This window comes from Cryptomeria japonica, chromosome 5, assembly GCF_030272615.1.
Source record: "Cryptomeria japonica chromosome 5, Sugi_1.0, whole genome shotgun sequence".
Classification (NCBI taxonomy): domain Eukaryota; kingdom Viridiplantae; phylum Streptophyta; class Pinopsida; order Cupressales; family Cupressaceae; genus Cryptomeria; species Cryptomeria japonica.
The window spans coordinates 378,693,614-378,710,657 of record NC_081409.1 but is presented as its reverse complement, the minus strand read 5'-3'; positions in this window follow the sequence as shown (position 1 = coordinate 378,710,657).

The window sequence follows — 17,044 nt, the reverse complement described above, 5'->3', positions numbered from 1 at the left end:
TTTGAACACAAACAAGTTTGGTTTTACTCACATTGCCAGCCAAATCCATTTCCAATTTGCCTAGCATATGCTCAAAAACTCTTCTTTCTCACAACCCTGGCCAAAATGTGAAGTATTTACACTATAAATTTGCCATAAAACTTGTCTAAGTCCATCCATGGGAGCCCAAACCTGGATTTAGACAAGTTGATATATTTTTGAGGCCCAAACCCTTGACAGGGCAGTCAAAAGCCAAAAATGAACTAATCTGTATAATCAACTTCCAAATGCTTAACCAATGAAACTAATACATAAAATGCCTAAATGTACATTAAGAACAATCTCCAACAAGTACAATATGGAAAGGAACTGTCCAATACAGATTGTCACAAGAAAAAGAGTTCAAAAACCATTAAAAAGCCAGAATTCTTGATATTTCCAATTGAGAATGTCTTCAAATACAATTGCCAAACCCTATACAAAGAAGAGGAAGGAATATTTATAACACCATGAATCAGTTATGAGGTCCTGTACAGACAAGCAGTTGTAGGAGGTTTTCTTTTACAATCTTGTCCTAAAAATGACTACTTTTCCAAACAAGGAAGCAACTTTTGTTGCTCCAAATGACATTTTTGAGAAACCTAACCTATATATCCCTCCTAGACACTTAGGAATGATTAAATCACTCACAAAACATGTTCCAAAACTTTCCCAACCATTTCTAGGCCTATAAGGCAATTTCTCACTTTTAAGCCCTTTTTGGCCTAGAAGCACAAAATTGACAATTCAAGCCCTAAGAAGCAAAACTTGATCTCTCAAGCACAAAATGAGATCAAACACATATGAAACGACTAAAAACAACCTATGAAAACATTTCAAAACTAACAAGACACTTAAACATGAAAAATATCAAAAACAAATGGAGAGTGAAGCATGACTAGGTGCTCCTGCACCAGGAACACATGCGTCTTTTGAATCAACATGAAAGAGACCAAAAGAGATCTCAATGCTTTACATCATCCTCAAGTAGACATCACTAGGGACAAAAAATAGAAGAACATGGATACGCATAGAATAATTGGCACAAAAGAGAAAGAAAGGAGAGAGGTAGAGGATCTGCAGTGCTAATGCAGCTAGTCTAGCACGACATCCACCTCCTGATCTTGTTGATCACTATTTTGGGAAGGCGGGAAACATGCCAGAGGAGTGACATTGAGCACAAAAGATGGAGCTATCACAAGATCCAAATAAGGACTAGGCCTATGTGCTAAGTCACTTTGTTCGATTCGAGGAGCTAGGATCAAGGCTTTTGAAAATTCTGTATATAAATGTTTGTCAACATCAACATATTCATATTCACTATCATAAGCATTAGGAGTTGTATTGACATCATGAATAATATTTTCACCTGTTTCTTCATCAAGATTTATAGAAAGAGGATCCCTAACATGAATAGAAGTAAAACCATCACATGTTTTTTGCAACTTATGATTTGGAGATTTAGGTTCAACATCTTGCTTAGGAGAAAATGGAATCATGTCAACTGTTGGTGTTTTGGGAAATTGAATAGTTTGAGAAACAACTTCACGATCTCTAGCATGACCTTTTCGTTAGCGATCTCTTGCACAACGATTTTGTCGAGTCTTAGCGGAAGGCTGAGAAGAAGGAGGAATATTTATTGAAGGAGGAATGTTTGTTGAAGGAGAAATATTTGTTAAAAGAGGAATGTTATTGTATACACCTAAAAATGGTCTGAAGATAATTAATTAAATAAGCAATTATTTAATTGATCCCCCTTCCTAATTTAATTGAATTCACTAAGTAATTTGATTAAATTCCCCCTTTCATCTACTTATTAATAAATCTAAGGATTTAATTAATAAGTTCATTTTTATAATCCCATTTGATTAATTAATTCAAATTAATTAATTTTCCCCCATCTTCAATTAATTCTTCTAATCTTCTAATTAATTAAAACAAATAAATTTATGAGTTGTTGAGAATTAATTAGTCTTATTTGAATTTTAAATTCAAATTTACCCACATGCCTCCTAACTTATAACCACCTAACCTAACCCCTTCTAAACCTAACTCCTTCCATCTAACCCTAGGTTTAATTAAACCTACTCTTCCCTTGAGACACATGGCATTCTTGGGCCATATGTCCCCTTTCCTTGGACACATTTCTCTCTCATGAGAAAAGCTTCTAGACACTTGTCACCATAGAGATGGCAAATGTTCCCTTTCGTCCAACCTTTCTAGAAGCTTCTTGACACTTGTCATCATAGAGATGAAAAATGTCCCCTTTCATCCAACCTCTTTTCCAACCTCCTCCAATTTCACCATTGATATCTTCAAACTTAATCTTGATCATTGATTCCTGCCACCTCACCCCCTGGCCTTGGAAATCCTATAAATAGATCCCATTTTGGAGCAATAATCATCCCATCACATTTGCATTTTAGGCATTGTTACTATAGGCATATGCAATCTTAGTTTATCATTTGAGCATTGTTATCATAACTTAATTGCATCATTTTAGCATATTTTCTAGCATAATCATGGAATCATGTAGCTTAATCATTATCATTGCTAGCTTAAATGCATCATTTATCATTTAAATCCTCCATCCAGGTGTAGTCAAGTCACTGGAATTTGCCTAACCAGATATGAGAGCAAAATTCATACTCGCATTTACTAGGAGGAGATAGATCGATTAGCTATGGTTTAACTTTCTTTGCTTTATTTGCTAACCATGCTTGTAATGATCTATTGAGTGTTTTGTGTTGCAGGAATAGGTATACACTTCACAGGCATGACATTTTGGCGCCCACCGTGGGGTTGGAATCATCATTTTTGGCCTATCAAGCTTCATCAACACTCATCTTTGCTCGGGATAGAATCAGAAACTCGTAAGAGCTCCTTTGTAGCCTCATACGAACTCCTTTATGATCCGCGATGACAATCCATCATGATTCGTACGAGCTTCTTAATTGTCGTACGAGCTCGTTTCTTCATTCGTGCGAGATCTAAAGTTTTGTCGTACGAGCTTCTTAATTGTCGCACGAGCTCGTTTCTTCATTCGCACGAGATCTAAAGTTTTGTCGTACGAGCTGGTAAATCATGTCGTACGAGTCTCTGCCTCTGTATTTTTAAATAGACTGCATTTTAGGGCTTTCAGGTTTTAATTTGAGCTTTACTAATGCTAATCCTGACTTGTTTGTGAAATTTTTGGCAGCCTAACTCTTTTCTACAGGATGATGGTCAAAGATACACTAGTCAAAGACCAAATTCCAAACACATCATGATTACTAATGGATCTATTTTGTAGGTTGCCTAAGGAGAATTCAACAAAACTTTGTGTATTTATTAAATCTTTCTAGGCACTTGTATTTTTATAAAGGAATGAACAATCATGTATTTTGTGTCTTTGATGATAGGAGAGTATGCTCTCAACTTTCTTAGGTGATCAGAAAGCTAGACTCATCATTTGTTTTCATTAATGCATATCTTTAGCAGGCCTGCCCTCCCGAGGAGCTAATAACTCTTAGCCATTACAGCTAGTGAGAGGGGAATGACCTAATTAGGAACGGCTAATGCCAAGTAATCCAACCCACTATAAAATAAATGTGATTTGATGAAAATCAAGTCAACGAGAGTGCTCGGGAATAGCTCTCCTCCATACCTTTGGGTATAGAGAACCTTGGTTTTCAAGGCTGGGAGACCTCTTAATTGAGTATTATACCCCGACGCGTCGAACGAATCCCTTACAAGTACTGATTAAATTAGAAGCTACCCAATTCACCTCCGAAAGGGTGATAATCTTTGTGCAAGAGAGATAGTAACTCTCCCAAGACACTTGCCATATCGTGCCCCCATTAGCATTTGGAGTTGGATAATATGGCGTTGAGAATCCATTGCATGAGACTCAACGGTCGTATTCTGATTAGCTATTGGGTGTGTACCTAAGTTTGCAAGCAAAGGTTTTCTCTCCTTAGCCAACTTCCTTAGGGTTTAGCATGCTTGGAGTCACTTATCACATCATGTGTTTGCTGTGTATTCATCCCTAAATTGAAAAATCGGACATCTAAAACTGGAAAACATAAGCAAAACATTAAACTTCAGTGATCAAAATTCGAACAAACAAACACTTTTTATCCCTGCTCTATTATCTGTTGTACGAGTCAGGTTCTCTATCGTATGAGCTAGTCATTTATCGTATGGGATTTATCTTTTGTCGTATGGCTTAGTAAGTTTTGTCGTATGAGTAATATGTTTTATCGTATGGTTCAGAAAGTATTGTCGTACAAGCCTCTGTTGTTTCACATGAAAATCTTAGTTTGTCGTATAGGTTTGTATCTTTTGTCATTTGAGGCTATATGATATGTCGTATGAGTCTCTATTTCTGCCAGTCCAAAGCTATGTCTTGCATGCCTTTTTCAAATCATTCATTTTTGCTTGATCAATTTGAAGTAATCATAAATGCTCATTCTCTGTCATTCGGTGCTTAAATTATCTCCTTAGTTCGCTTGATCAAGTCATTATCCGTCGAAATCAGACTTTAGAACATAAACACCTCAAGATTTTCAAGTGCTCATCCTCAACAAGTTCAATATCTAAACATCTCAAAGTGCATTATCACCCTATTTGATAAACTGATCACTCAAACATAGTTTCTCATCGGGGTCTATCATCCTCTATCACGAAACTGAAATGTTTGGTCAGGATAATCTTGTCCCACATAGTAGGATATATCATTCCTACTAGACTTGGTTTTTATCAAATCATCATCATTGCACTCCATAAATGAAGATCGAAAAACTTGCAAACCTGTAAACACTTGAATCATCTTTCCATGTCATATCGTGCTATCACATTTACATTAACAGTTGATCACTTATCAAAACAACTTTTGGACAATCAAACCCCTGAAATGGAAACAAAAACATTTTGAAATAGCTAAAAATCATATCAACATGACATACCAAAGCAAAACACAAGAAAAAGACATAACAAGCCAACATATCAGAGCAATTAAACAACTTCAAAATCAAAATCCAACTATGTTAAAACCTCACAAGGATTCAAATACATCTCAAAAGAAAGGTGACTCTTTTATGCAACTCTTAAAGATGTCCCTAAAGGATTTGACTAAAGAAGATCACAATCACGCACCTATGTCTAGCAAAGGCTCATCCCTCTATAAGAATACATCCAAAGATGAAGTTCCCCACGGGATATCCATGAACATATGATCTCTAGAAAAAAAGATAAAAAAAGATAAAAATCAAAGCATATGATGAAGAAGAGCATTCCTCTAAAGGAATTGTGATGTTACCCATCAGCATGGGACCTTTGCAACAAAGACACAACATGCCAAGTTCTAGACTTGGACATACCATATAACATACTCTTGGGGAGACCTAAGATACAGGACATACAAGCTATTCCATCAACATATCATCAGTGCTTAAAATTTCCATACAATGGGCAGGAAATCACAATATTAGCAGGCTCAAATCCATTGCAGTGTTGTAATAATCTGAAATCATCTCAAGAGGTCATTGTTTCACATAATAGAGAGGCAACATCTTCAAGCACACAATCCAAAGAACAATCATTTGCATCAATTTTATCAAACATGGAAAAACAAATGCAGCTAAAAGATCGAGGGAACAAAGAATATTTGTTATCATGGAAAAACAAACAAGAGCAACTTGAAATTGAAAGGGAAGAAGCAGATGTAGATGTCGATGTAGTTCACACGTATGCAGGGAAAACATTAGGAACTAGCCTACTTGAATCAGAATCACATTCAGCTGACATGGACTTAACCAAGGATGATAAGGAGCTACTCGTGTGAGGTCATTCTGATGAGAGTATCATTCTAGACATGGAAATACATATTGAAAGCTTTGACATCTCTATCATGACCCCTAATATCTTTGACATAATTCAACATGAGGATCCTTTATCCTTAATCCCTCCTGAACCTATGGACTGGGAAAATGAAGGACATATTGCAATTGATACCTTACCAAATGACCAGGCCATATCCTTATATCTTAATGAAGTCAAACCCACAACAACTTTCACCAGGGATTCCGCTAACATATTTCCATGTCAAGTGGGTGTTAAATCTCCTAGTCGCAAAAATGAAAATCAAGAAAACAATATCAAGTATAATGTTGAAAACCATTTATTGGCAACATTGAATCGAGAAAAAATAAAAATAAAGGATGTATCTAACGGTGAAAATCTCCTCGAGGCTCTGGAAGATGGGAGATTTGACACCTTACCTTAATTTTATCAAGAGAAGTTATCTATCCTAATAGAACCAGCAGAGGCAGTTATCATTGGCACAATTGATCTATATCCAGCAACTTCTCTATCAGAACCAGCAAAGCAAAAATATTTGGAACCCTTCAAAGGATGGCAAATAAACTTTACCTGTTCATATACAGACATTCCAGGGTCCGATCAATATCTTACAATACATCACCCGAATATCAGTCCAGGAGCAGACATCAATAATAGAACACATCATGGATCAGGAGCAGGTATTCTATTCATCACACCACAAGGTCATACAATCCCAAAAGCATACAAATTAAGATTTCCATACACCAATAACACATCAGAGTATGAAGCTTTGGTTACAGGTATCAAAATGGCTATAGAATGGAATATTACACAACTTCAAGCCTTTGGAGACTCTCCGCTCGTCATTAATCAAATTAATGATGACTATCAAACAAAAGATGAAAAATTAATGCCTTATAAAAAGATGGTTGATGATATCAAGAAATACTTTGTAGAAACAACTTTCCAGCAGATTCCAAGAAATGACAACAAAGCAACAGACGTCATGGCTACACTTGCTTCTCTCCTTCAGACACAGGAAAACCAACAACGTTATGAATTCCTAGTGGAAGAGTTGTTTTACCCTGCTCATAATTGTCCTAATTCCCAAACTATCTATGACCTTGTGGGGCATGATTCCTCATGCTACGACCAAACTTACACATACCTGAAAGATAACACCTTACCTCCTGACTTATCAAAAAATCAAAAAAGAAATTTTATTCACCAATCTCCCCATTTTACTCTTGTCGCGGATACCCTATTTAAACGAGGTCTAGATGGTACTCTTTTAAGATGTCTCGAACAAGAAGAATCTGAGAAGGCCTTACATGAAGTCCATAACGACATTTATGGCACTCATTCAAGTGGTATTACCCTTTCAAAAAAACTCATACGCTTGGGCTATTATTGGCCACCCATGGAACGAGATTATTTTTAGATAGCTAGAACATGCAAACAATGTCAGATCCATGGGAATTTGATTCATGCACTGGCACAAGAACTTCATGCTTTAGCAACATCTTGGCCTTTTTGCCAATGGGGTCTTGATCTAGTATGAAATATAAATTTTTCTTCATCTAATGGTCACAAATTCATCCTTGTAGCTACAGAATATTTCACAAAATGGATTGAGGCAGTACCTTTAATAAATATCGCAGGAAAACAAATTGTTGCATTTATCTTGAATTATATCATCTGTCGCTATGGGATACCAATGACCATTATCACTGATAATGGGTGACCATTCAAGAATCAAGATGTACAAGAGCTATGTGAGAAATTCAAGATCCAACACAGATTCTCCACACCATACTATCCATAAGGAAATGGGCAAGCAGAAGCATCAAACAAAACTATTATGAAAATCCTCAAAAAGACAGTGAATGATGCGGGAAGAGATTGGCATATTCAATTAAACCCTTCTCTATGGGCCTACCATACCAGTATCCGCACACCAACAGGTGTCACACCTTTCTCTCTTGTTTATGGAGCAAAAGTAATATTGCCAATAGAAGTAGAGATACCTTCTCTACGAGTATCATTAAAAGGTCTCATCCCAGATGAAGAACAACAAGTATCTAGATTACAAGAGTTAGAACTGATCCATGAATGAAGACAAAATGCATTTGATCATTTAAAGGTATATCAACAAAGAATGTTCCGGAGCTATAATCACAAGGTCAAACCACAAATTTTTCAATTAGGGGAACTAGTATTAAAAGAAAATCCACACAACCAGGTAGATCGAGAAAAGAAAGGAAAGTTTGAACCAAACTAGTTAGGTCCATTTGTGATCACAACAATATTCGGATTAGAAGCATATCAACTATCAACATAGGATGAAGATCAACTTGAAGAACCCATCAATAGCATGCATCTTAAGAAGTTTTATGTCTGAAAAAGCAAAAAATCCAAAAACAGTGAAAAAACAAATATAAAAAAAACAGTGAAAAAGCAAAAAAAATAAAAAACAGTGAAAAAACAAAAAAAAATTTAAAAAATCAAATATGAGAAAAAGTGCAATAAAAATAGATGGTGAAAACCTGGCAAATAGGCGCTATCTGTCAGCTAGCTCTTCCATCTATTAGTTCATGCATCTTTCTGCTTGCATTCATTTTTCCATCGGTACTGTTCATATGCATCATAAAGCCTTTGTACATAAGCAGGCATCTCGAGTGGCTTCTCGCCATGGTTTCGATCATTGGGTATATCATAACGAATTTGTTTCTAGGCTTGGGGCAAAATCCTGCACTTAGTTGGGGGCAAAACTCTTAATCATTTTGAGCTTAACCAAACAGGTAGAACAAACAATTAGACAAATCTTATCAAGAGAAAACTGAAACATATCCAACATTGAACACAAGATCAAATTATCAACCATCAAACTATCACAAAGTCAGTATAAACGCATGGATGATATCTTTTGGATCATAAATTTTAAAATGATTGTTCAACTTTTCTATAATTGATTTTCGCTATCATGATTTCTGAGTGACTCTAGGATGTCTTTGACTAGAGGAATAAGGAAGAAACATGATATTTTTCTTGTCAGTTGTTTGTAAATTAATCATTAATATGTGCAAATTTATCTCAGGACATGATCATCGGAGTAGCATTGAAGACATTTCCGATTTGCGTATTGAAATGGTTAATACTGTTTGTTTTATGCAAGAAACACTCAGGTCATCTCGGTTCAATTATAGCTCGATGCTTGTGCTAACTTGCTATATCAAAATCCAAGAAAGCAGTGCTCAGGTCATCATGGTTTAATTATGCCATCGATGTTTGCACTCACTTCCCACATTTTAAAAAGCTCAGTGATGACAAAAATGCAATAATCTAGTGACTGGTCTGCTCGTAGCTTTGCTTTTAGCTTGCATTCCATTCTTGCATGGGATCTCACATGCTCCTTTTATCCAAGGTTCAATCTATCGTAGGAATCATCAAGGTATCATCACAAGTGTATACGCAATCAGATTGATGACTCATATCTCTCTAGATATTGTCGACCCGACAAAAATCTTATGCCACCTTCTCAACAGAACCAACATCAGCATATCTAAATCTTTCTGCAACTTGATATCAACAAACTGTTAGTTCTTTATCCAATCAATCTTATCAATTCTATCAATTGATCACATCTAAATCAATTTTCTCATGTCTTATACAGGATGTATCTTTCCTGAAACTAGACGTTCTGATCATGTCTTATATAGGATATATCATTCCTGAAACCAAACGCTTTGATCATCTTTGTCTTATACAGGAGGTGTCATTCTTGAAACCGGACTGAATCTCGATCGTATCAATCTAACCAATCAAGATTTATCAATAATCAAGAACTACATCACCATGATCGTAGAAATTGCATTTTCATTAACCACAATTGTAGAGATCAAATCATTTCTAATCGGGATATCAATTTCACAAAAAATCTAAAAACTCCAAAGACTAATTATCTCAATTGATCTCCCGAGGGGGCATCATCGTATCAAATTTTATCAATCAATAGCTAGGGCATCCTATCGACCCAATATCATCATCAAAATGAGATTATTCTTTGAATCAACGCGTCATCACACCTCGCTTCAAAGAGGGGCAAAATGTATACACCTAAAAATGGTCCGAAGATAATTAATTAAATAAGCAATTATTTAATTAATCCCCCTTCCTAATTTAATTGAATTCAGTAAGTAATTTGATTAAATTCCCCCTTTCATTTACTTATTAATAAATCTAAGGATTTATTTAATAGGTTCATTTTCATAATCCCCTTTGATTAATTAATTCAAATTAATTAATTTTCCCCCCATCTTCAATTAATTCTTCTAATCTTCTAATAATTAAAACAAATCAATTTATGAGTTGTTGAGAATTAATTAGTCTTATTTGAATTTTAAATTCAAATTTACCCACATGCCTCCTAACTTCTAACCACCTAACCTAACCCCTTCTAAACCTAACTCCTTCCATCTAACCCTAGGTTTAATTAAACCTACTCTTCCCTTGAGACACATGGCATTCTTGGGCCACATGTCCCCTTTCCTTGGACACCTTGCTCTCTCATGAGCAAAGCTTCTTGTCACTTGTCACCATAGAGATGGCAAATGTTCCCTTTCATCCAACCTTTCTAGAAGCTTCTTGACACTTGTCACCATAGAGATGACAAATGTTCCCTTTCATCCAACCTCTTTTCCAACCTCCTCCATTTTCACCATTGATATCTTCAGACTTAATATTGACCGTTGATTTCTGCCACCTCACCCTTGGCCTTGGAAATCCTATAAATAGATCCCATTTTGGAGCAATAATCATCCCATCACATTTGCATTTCAGGCATTGTTACTATAGGCATATGCAATCTTAGTTTATCATTTGAGCATTTTTATCATAGCTTAATTGCATCATTTTAGCATATTTTCTAGCATAATCATGGAATCGTGTAGCTTGATCATTATCATTACTAGCTTAAATGCATCATTTGTCATTTAAATCCTCCATCTAGGTGTAGTCAAGTCAATGGAATTTGCCTGACCAGATCTAAGAGAAAAATACATACTCGCATTTACTAGGAGGTGATAGATCGATTAGCTATGGTTTATCTTTCTTTGCTTTATTTGCTAACAATGCTTGTAATGATCTATTGAGTGTTTTATGTTGCAGGAACAGGTATACACTTTATAGGCATGACATTTTGGCGCCCACCGTGGGGCTGGAATAATCATTTTTGGCCTCTCAAGCTTCATCAACACTCATCTTTGCTTGGGACAAAATAAGAAACTCGTACGAGCTCCTTTGTAGCCTCGTATGAACTCCTTTATGATCCAGGATGACAATCCATCATGATTCGTACGAGCTTATTAATTGTTGTACGAGCCCGCTTCTTCATTCACACAAGATCTAAAGTTTTGTTGTACGAGCTGGTAAATCATGTCGTACAAATCTCTGCCTTTGTAGTTTTAAATTGACTGCATTTTAGGGCTTTCAGGTTTTAATTTAAACTTTACTAATGCTAATCCTGACTTGTTTGTGAGATTTTTGGTAGCCTAACTCTTTTCTGTAGGACGATGGTCGAAGATACGCTAGTCAAAGACCAAATTCCAAACACATCATGATTACTAATGGATCTATTTTGTAGGTTGCCTAAGGAGAATTCAACAAAACTGTGTGTATTTATTAAATCTTTCTAAGCACTTGTATTTTTCTAAAGGAATGAACAATCATGTATTTTGTGTCTTTGATGATAGGAGAGTATGCTCTCACCTTTCTTAGGTGATCAGAAAGCTAGACTCATCATTTGTTTTCATTAATACATATCTTTAGCAGGCCTTCCCTCCCGAGGAGCTAATAAATCTTAGCCATTACGGCTAGTGAGAGGGGAATGACCTAAGTGGGAACAACTAACACTAAGTAATCCAACCCACTATAAAATAAATGTGATTTGATGAAAATCAAGTCAACGAGAGTGCTCGGGAATAGCTCTCCTCCATACCTTCGGGTATAGAGAACCTTGGTTTTCAAGGCTGGGAGACCTCTTAATTGATTATTATACCCCGACGCGTCAAACGAATCCCTTACAAGTACTGATTAAATTAGAAGCTACCTGATTCACCTCTGAAAGGGTGATAATCTTTGTGCAAGAGAGATAGTAACTCTCCCAAGACACTTGCCATATCGTGCCCCCATTAGCATTTGGAGTCGGATAATACGACGTTGAGAACCCATTGCATGAGACTCAATGGTTGTATTTTGATTAGCTATTGGGTGTGTACCTAAGTTTGCAAGCAAAGGTTTTCTCTCCTCAGCCAACTTCCTTAGGGTTTAGCATGCTTGGAGTCACTTATCACATCATGTGTTTGCTGTGTATTCATCCCTAAATTGAAAAATCAAACATCTAAAACTGGAAAACATAAGCAAAACATTAAACTTCAGTGATCAAAATTCGAACAAACAAACACTTTTTATCCTTGCTTTGTTATCTATTGTACGAGTCAGGTTCTCTATCGTATGAGCTAGTCATTTATCATATGGGATTTATCTTTTGTCGTATGGCTTAGTAAGTTTTGTTGTACAAGTAATCTATTTTATCGTATGGTTAAGAAAGTATTGTCGTACGACCCTCTATTGTTTCCAATGAAAATCTTAGTTTGTCATATAGGTTTATATCTTTTGTCATTTGAGGCTATATAATCTATCGTACGAGTTTCTGTCTCTACCAGTCCAGAGTTGTGTCTTGTATGCCTTTTTTTAGATCTGTCATTTTTTCTTGATCAATTTGAAGTAATCATAAACACTCGTTCTTTGTCATTCTGTGCTTAAATTATCTCCTTAGTTCGCTTGATCAAGTCATCATCCGTCAGAATCAGACTTTAGAACATAAACACCTCAAGATTTTCAAGTGCTCACCCTCAACAAGTTTAAGATCTAAACATCTCAAAGTGCATTATCACCCTATTTGATAAACTGATCACTCAAACATAGTTTCTCATCGAGATCTATCATCCTCTATAACAAAACTGAAACATTTGGTCAGGATAATCTTGTCCCACATCGTAGGATATATCATTCCTACTAGACTTGGTTTTTATCAAATCATCATCATTGCACTCCAAAACCGAAGATTGAAAAACTTGCAAACCTTTAAACACTTGAATCATCTTTTCATGTCATATCGCGGTATCACATTTACATTAACAGTTGATCACTTATCAAAACAACTTTTGGACAATCAAACCCCTAAAATGGAAATAAAAACATTTGAAATAGCTAAAAATCATATCAACATGACATACCAAAGCAAAACACAAGAAAAAGATATAACAAGCCAACATATCAGAGCAATCAAACAAGTTCAAAATTAAAAATCCAACTATGTTAAAACCTCACAAGGATTCAAATACATCTCAAAAGAAAGGTGACTCTTTTATGTAACTCTTAAAGATGTCCCTAAAGGATTTGACTAAAGAAGATCACAATCACGCACCTATGTCTAGAAAAGGTTCATCCCTCTATAAGAATACATCCAAAGATGAAGTTCCCCACAAGATATCCATGATTGTCATCAAGCTTATTTCAGAGGATCCTATTCAAAGCTCATCTCCTTCATATCCAAGCATTGATTCCTTGCAACATCCCCATAGCGCCTCTTTGCAAATTGAAGTCCGCATTCATAAAACACTCGTTAAATATGTCCTAATAGATGGGGGAGCTGGCTTAAACATCTGCTCTTTGAGTGTTGTCCGTGCTCTAGGTTATTCAAAAGATGCAATTGATCCCCAGAAAAAAAGATAAAAATTAAAGCATATTATTAAGAAGAGCATTCCTCTAAAGGAATTGTGATTTTACCCATCAGCGTGGGACCTTTGCAAAAAGATACAACATGCCAAGTTCTAGACTTGGACCTACCATATAGCATACTCTTGGGGAGACCATGGATACAGGACATACAAGCTATTCCATCAACATATCATCAGTGCTTAAAATTTCCATACAATGGGCAGGAAATCACAATATCAGGAGACTCAAATCCATTGCAGTGTTGTAATAATCTAAAATCAGCTCCAAAGTTCATTGTTTCACATAATAGAGAGGCAACATCTTCAAGCACACAATCCAAAGAACAATCATTTGCATCAATTTTGTCAAACATGGAAAAACAAATGTAGCTAAAAGATCGAGGGAACGAAGAATATTTGCTATCATGGAAAAACAAATAAGAGCAACTTGAAATTGAAAGGGAAGAAGCATATGTAGATGTCAATGTAGTTCACGCGTATGCAGGGCAAACATTAGGAACTAGCGTACTTGAATCATAATCATATTCGACTAACATGGACTTAACCAAGGATGATCAGGAGCTACTCGCGCAAGGTCATTCTGATGAGAGTATCATTCTAGATATGGAAATACATATTGAAAGCTTTGACATCTCTATCGTGACCCCTAATATCTTTGACATAATTCAACATGAGGATCCTTTGTCCTTAATCCCTCCTGAACCTATGGACTGGGAAAATGAAGGACATATTGCAATTGATACCTTACCGAATGACCAGGCCATATCCTTATATCTTAATGAAATCAAACCTGCAACAACTTTCACCAGGGATTCCGCTAACATATTTCCATGTCAAGTGGGTGTTAAATCTCCTAGTCGCAAAAATGAAAATCAAGAAAACATATAAGGTATAATGTTGAAAACCATTTATTGGCAACATTGGATAGAGAAAAAGTTAAAATAAAGGATGTATCTAATGGTGAAAACCTCCTCGAGGTGCTGGAAGATGGGAGATTTGACACCTTACCTTAATTTTATCAAGAGAAGTTATCTATCCTAATAGAACCAGTAGATGCAGTTATCATTGGCACAACTGATCTATATCCAACAACTTCTCTATCAAAACTAGCAAAGCAAAAATATTTGGAACCCTTCAAAGGATGGAAAATCAACTTTACCTGTTCATATACAAACATTCCAGGGTTCGATCCATATCTTACAATGCATCACCTGAATATTAGTCCAAGAGTAGGCATAAATAATAGAACACATCATGGATCAGGAGTAGGTATTCTATTCATCACACCACAAGGTCATACAATCCCAAAAGCATACAAATTAAGTTTTCCATGCACCAATAACACAACAAAGTATGAAGCTTTGGTTACAGGTATCAAAATGGCTATAGAATGGAATATTACACAACTTTAAGTCTTTGGAGACTCTTCGCTCGTCATTAATCAAATTAATGATGACTATCAAACAAAAGATGAAAAAATAATGCCTTATAAAAAGATGGTTGATGATATCAAGAAATACTTTGTAGAAATAACTTTCCAGCAGATTCCAAGAAATGACAACAAAGTAGCACATGTCATGGCTACACTTGCTTCTCTCCTTCAGACATAGGAAAACCAACAATGTTATGAATTCCTAGTGGAAGAGTTGTTTTACCGTGCTCATAATTTTCCTGATTCCCAAACTATCTATCACCTTGTGGGGCATGATTCCTCGTGCTATGACCAAGCTTACACATACCTGAAAGATAACACCTTACCTCTCGACTTATTGAAAAATCAAAAGAAAAACTTTATCTGCCAATTTTCCCATTATACTCTCCACGCAACCAAGCAGATCGAGAAAAGAGGGGAAAGTTTGAACCAAACTGGTTAGGTCCGTTTGTGATCACAACAATATTCGGATCATTTGTGACCACAACAGTATTCGAATCAAGAGCATGTCAACTATCAACATAGGACGAAGATCAACTTGAAGAACCCATCAATAGCATGCATCTAAAGAAGTTTTATGTCTGAAAAAGAAAAAAATCCAAAAACAGTGAAAAAGCAGAAAATTAAAAAAAAACATTGAAAAAAATAAAAAAATAAAAAACAGTGAAAAAGCAGAAAAAAAAATCAAATATGAGAAAAAGTGCAATAAAAATAGATGGTGAAAACCTGGCAAATAGGCACTATCTGTCAGCTAGCTCTTCCATCTATTAGTTCATGCATCTTTTTGCTTGCATTCATTTTTCCATTGGCGCTATTCATATGCATCATAAAGCCTTTGTACATATGCAGGCATCTCAGGTGGCTTCTCGCCATGGTTTGGATCATTGGGTATATCATAATGAATTTGTTTCTAGGCTTGGGGCAAAATCCTGCACTTAGTTGGGGGCAAAACTCTTAATCATTTTGAGCTTAATCAAACAGGTAGAACAAACAATTAGACAAATCTTACCAAGAGAAAACTGAAACATATCCAACATTGAACACAAGATCAAATTATCAACCATCAAACTATCACAAAGTCAGTATAAACGTATGGATGATATCTTTTGGATCATTAATTTTAACATGACTGTTCAACTTTTCTATAATTTATTTTCGCTATCATGATTTCTGAGTGACTCCAGGATGTCTTTGACTAGAGGAACAAGGAAGAAACATGATATTTTTCTTGTCTATTGTCTATAAATTAATCATTAATATGTGCAAATTTGTCTCAAGACATGATCATCGGAGTAGCATCGAAGACATTTCCGATTTGCGTATTGAAATGGTTAATACTGTCTGTTTTACGCAAGCAACACTCAAGTCATCTCGGTTCAATTATAGCTCGATGCTTGTGCTAACTTGCCATATCAAAATCCAAGAAAGTAGTGCTCAGGTCATCATGGTTTAATTATACCATCGATGTTTGCACTCACTTCCCACATTTTAAAAAGCTCAGTGATGACAAAAATGCAATAATCCAGTGACTAGTCTGCTCGTAGCTTTGCATTTAGCTTGCATTTCATTCTTGCATGGGATCTCACATGCTCCTTTTATCCAAGGTTCAATCTATTGTATGAATCATCAAGGTATCATCACAAGTGTATACGCAATCAGACTGATGACTCATATCTCTCTAGATATTGTCGACTCGACAAAAATCTTATACCACCTTCTCAACAAAACCAACATCAGCATATCTAAATCTTTCTGCAACTTGATATCAACAAACTGTCAGTTCTTTATCCAATCAATCTTATCAATTCTATCAATCGATCACATCTAAATCAATTTTCTCATGTCTTATACAAGATGTATCTTTCCTGAAACTAGACGTTCTGATCATGTCTTATACAGGATATATCGTTCCTGAAACCAGACGCTTTGATCATCTTTGTCTTATAGAGGAGGTGTCATTCCTGAAACTGGA